The sequence below is a fragment of the Schistocerca gregaria genome, chromosome 3 (genome assembly GCF_023897955.1).
Source record: "Schistocerca gregaria isolate iqSchGreg1 chromosome 3, iqSchGreg1.2, whole genome shotgun sequence".
In the NCBI taxonomy this organism is placed as follows: Eukaryota; Metazoa; Arthropoda; class Insecta; order Orthoptera; family Acrididae; genus Schistocerca; species Schistocerca gregaria.
In genome coordinates, this window is record NC_064922.1 from 289,680,002 (window position 1) to 289,685,331 (window position 5,330).

Consider the following 5,330-nt stretch of genomic DNA (forward strand, 5'->3'; position numbering starts at 1 on the left):
GATTATTACAAGATCTTTTACTGTTTTTTGATATGATAGTTTTGTACCATTGAGAAGTATTTGAGGGACTGTTTCTCGAAAGTATCGGCTGATTAACTTTGAATGAGATATAAGTATGACCTGGGATTTCTTGGGGTTTAGTTTCAGACCTAGGTCCTGTGCCCATCGAGAAACAGAGCAAAGATTTGCGTTCGTACCCGCTACTGCGTCAGCAATGTTTTTGGGGCTTGCACTTATGTACAGTTGGATGTCGTCGGCATATAGATGGTAGTTGCAGGAGTGAATGACTGAAGAAATATCATTAATGTACAGTGAGAAGAGTAGTGGACCAAGGACAGAGCCTTGGAGAACTTAAGAGCGCACATTTTTCCATGATGACTTTTCCCACCCACAAATCACTTGTTGACTTCTGTTTTTGAGGTAGCTGTCGAACCAGTGTATTGCGCTGTTTGAGAAATTCTGCTGTTTCATTTTAATTAGTAATATATCGATGTCAACTGTGTCAAAACCTTGCTAAAGTCAAGCAGTGTTAGGATAGTATCTTCACATCTGTCCATAGCATATTTAATGTCATCAGTTACTTTGATTAATGCAGTTGCTGTACTATGGTGCTTTCGAAAGCCTGACTGATATTCGTCATGGATGTTATGAGTTTTGAGGTAAATTAATGTATCAGCATTTCATATTTGCAATGGCTCGTCGCGCTCTTCCGTTATCTAGTGTTCCTGCCATGTTAATCACTTAAGTGTGTTACTTAGACATATGTATTGCACAAATGTCATTACATTAATTATCTTTTGCCGTTGCCATTCTTCCCTTCACCCTCCCTCCTCCCGTCACTGCATGTAGCAACATTTACGTATGTATGTAAGCACACGAATATACACATGGTGTGATGGGCATAGGCACAGATATTGTGATCGTTGGTACCTTAATACGTACCAACTTCACTGCTTAAGTTGTTTTCCCTCTGCGTCTAACAGTCTCTCCACAAACACATTACGTAATTTCGTACAGGAAGTTCTGTGCACGGTCGTAACTGCACTGCGAAATGCACTACGCCTATCTGTATAGGCAATCACTTTGCCTCCAGGCATCCACACCTCAGCACCCGACCAACCGGAAAACATATTACTCCTATTAGCTATAATTATTAGTCCGCAAATTAAGTAAATACCGACGTAATGTTGTTCAATACACTGTTCTCAGTCGTCACTAGAAGTATCTGCACCAATGTCACCAACACCCTGTATAAGTATGTGTGTATTTATGTATGTAGGTAGATAGGTGCGTACATACTTGAAAAACTTGGAAGACTGCTATTAATTTATTAAACTAGAATACAACCATTTCACTGTACGATCTTTATACCCGTTGCGTCTGAAATGTAGACTAGAACATCGAAAATTTTCCACATATCACTTTTCCGTTTATGGACCAAATTTTCTGTTGTATAATCTGCATTACTTAATTTCAGTCTCACATATTCATGGACTCATACGAAAAAGTTTCGCTAGAGGCTATCTGATCCCGGCAGTCGCACATTTTCGTCCTACCAGCGCTACACTACAACAGCAAGATCTTGCACTTAACTTTCAAGCTAGGTCACGACTTTACTCTCCTGCATCTTTGACAAAGAGAAAACGAGACGAGTAGGAAGCGACCTCAACGACGATGTTCTCAGACTCGTCACAATAGCGGAACGACTTCGGGAAACAAGCAAATCAGTATAGCACTCACATAATAGCGGCACCTTGATGGCTCTGAGCACTATGGGACTTAACTGCTGTGGCCATCAGTCCCCTAGAACTTAGAATGCTTAAACCTAACTAACCTAAGGACACAACACACATCCATGCCCGAGGCAGGATTCGAACCTGCAACCGTAGCGGTCACGCTGTTCCAGACTGTAGCGCCTAGAACCGCACGGCCACAAAGGCCGGCTAGCGGCACCTTGATTTTTAATCGATGCATACCTCAGCACTGGATTTGTAGTTTCGTTTCTGATGTCTAACGTTTAAAATGTAAGATCTGCAGGTTCTTAGGTCTGTTGTTCGACTGATAGGCTTAGTTCACATGACACGTCCTGAGGTATTAAGGACTCTGTTTTTGGTAATGGAGGGAAATGCGAGCAGTGCAAATTTAGGAGGAATACTAAGGCTAGTGTAAATCTATGTAGTGTACTATTATTAACCAGAGATGAAGAGCCATGCACAAGATAGATTAGCGGGAAGACCTACATTTAATTAGTTTTCTGGACTGAAAGCCGGCCGGGGTGGCCCTGCAGTTCTAGGCGCTATAGTCTGGAACCGCGTGACCGCTACGGTCGCAGGTTCGATCCTGCTTCGGGCATGGATGTGTGTGATGTCCTTAGGTTAGTTAGGTTTAAGTAGTTCTAAGTTCTAGGGGACTGGTGACCTTAGAAGTTAAGTCCCATAGTGCTCAGAGCCATTTGAACCATTTTTTTCTGGACTGAAAAACACAGGAATAACAAGACTGATAACCCTACCTCATCCAGCAGTGCCCGGTTGACAAACTTTGTTCTTCCCTCTTTCTTACGTGTAAAACGCACTTATGCCCTACCGTCTGAGTGTAATATCTGCAGCGACTCAGAAAGCCACGAGATCGTCTCTTATGGCAACCTACACTTATGAGTCAAAACAGTATGACTGTCTACTCAACAGCAGGTTGGTCCATTACCGGATAATGATACAGAAGCGATCCTGCTTGGTATAGGCCTGATAAGGTTTAGGAAGATTTCCGGAATTCCATGGCACCAGGTGTCTGCCCCCAGGTCATTCTATTTCCGTTCAGTTGTAGGCCGGTTCTTTACAGGTACGAAGCTGACGAATGACAGTATCTTAGATGTTTTCCATTGGGTTCATGTAATGGGAGTTAGGTGCCAAAGACATCAACGTGAAGCCACTAGCATGCTCCCCAAACCACTGTAGTAAATATTCTGGCTTGTAACACGGACACCTACCTACTTGAAGATGCGATCGCTGTTGGGGAAGATTTAGAGCATGTAGGGATGCAGGTGGTCGTCAATAACTTCTGCATAATTTATCAGTTAAGGTTCTTTCAAAGCTGCAAATAATATTTTTATTAGTGACTGGTTTCTAACTTATCGTTCATTCTTAAACCACTACCTATATTACAAGATACAGTGTTATTAAAAAACGTGAAAAACAACATTTTCAAACATTTTGCAGCAGTGCAATAAATCTTTTGTGACATACCTGCGTTTGTTACGTTTCACTCCACATAATATATTTGTTCTTACATCACATCAGTATACAAATCATTCTTGACTATATTACGGTTGTTTTGATGCATTACTATTCAGTAGGGTTCTTTAGTTGTTTAAAGACAAAAATTTTACAGGTGCTTTCAGCTGTTTATTGTCTCTCTGTAACAGATAAGAATGTAACAACTAAATACAGAAATGCCGTTTTGGTATATGCCTGTTATGTAACTTACTTTACATACTTTAATAATGGGAAATATACAAACAGAAGATTAAGCAGGAAAAAAAATAGATGAGTGAGCAGTGTGAACATAAATAAACTATTTTTCCCTTTTTTTTAAATGACGCATGATTCAGTAAGGCTGTTAGCTGATGACATATCAGTAAGTCATAAAAAGTGCAATAATGTCCGAGACCCTTATCGATAGAGTATCTATGTATTTAGTTCTATCATTACGATCTGTTGCAGGCAGAGCATATGGACCCACAATAAACAGCTGAAAGTGCATGTCACATTTTTATGTCTGAACAACGGAAGAAGACTATAAAAAATTTAATGCATCAAGACAAATGTAATAGAGTCAAGAAACATTTGTTATACTGGTTGTATGTAAAAACATATGTATTACGTACAGTTAAACATTCTAAATGTAGGTAACTCATCAACGATGTATTGCACTGTTATAATATGTGGCCATAAAATTTTTTACAATGTTATATTTCATTTTCTTTAATAACATGGAGTCCTGTAATATAGGTAAGATTCGGGAATGAACGAGAAGTTCGAAACTAATCACTAATACAAATATTACATCAAAATCTGAAGGAAACCTTAATTAGTAAACTGCAAATATATTTAGTTTATGTTCCTAATACCAACACAATGTTGGAATTACATAAACGTTTGCATAGTTCCACTACTAATATAGATCCCATGGAGGCACAGCTCAATGTCACCCATATCATAATACTGGGCCCAGTATGCGTCGAGCAGGGATCCGCCTGGTTAACGGTGTATACGGACACGATAACGGACTTGGTGTAACACGAGACGGGATTCATCTGACAAGGCGACAGGTTTCCATTGATTCACCGTCAAATCTAGAGGCTGCTGTGCTCACCGAAATCGTAACTGATATTTCGTCTGGTCAGCATGGAAACACATATCGTCTGCTACGATGTTCAGCCACGTGCATGGAATCGCGTTCTCCGAAGCACTTAAGTCTGCACCAACATTGTACTCTTTTGTGAGCTATGTCGCAGTTAGCCGTAAATGCTGCTTCATAGAGGGAGCGAGCCTCCTACCCCCAAGTTCTGTAATGAGGCGTGGACGTAGAACAACTAGTCGCATACTTCTTATGTCACCATCCTTCAACCACTTACCACAGATATTCACGACAGTAGCATGTGTGTAGCCTACTACCTACGCCATTTGTGACATACTACACTCATGCTTATAAATTAAGGATAAGTGCAGAAGGTGGTGCCACACAACGTGGCACTACACAAAACTGTCGCTAATGGGATAGGCACATAGGGAACACACACGAAACCGACCTGCAAGTCTACCTGTATGAGTGATAAGTTGAGAAAACCACCCCGAAACACGTGTGGTACTAAACGTCACTGTTTCCTGCGCATGTACCCCGACATCTATCTGGGATATGAGCACCATGCACACATACACAGGCAGCGGGTTGGCATACTCTGGATCAGGTGGTCGAGCAGCTTCTAGGGTATAGCCTCGCATTCTTGCACCTGTGCCTGTCGGAGCTCCTGAAATGTCCTAGGGGTTTGAAGACGTGCAGCGATACGTCGACCGAGAGCATCCCAGACGTGCTCGATGGGGTTTAGGTCTGGCGAACAGGCAGGCCACTCCATTCGCCTGATATCTTCTGTTTCAAGGTACTCCACCAGGATGGCAGCTTGGTGGGGCCGTGCGTTATCATCCATAAGGAGGAAGGTGGGACCCACTGCACTCCTGAAAATGCGGACATACTGGTGCAAAATGACGTCCAGATACACATTACCTGTTGCAGTTCCTCTGTGAAATAAATGTGCAGTGATATACGTGCACCAATCA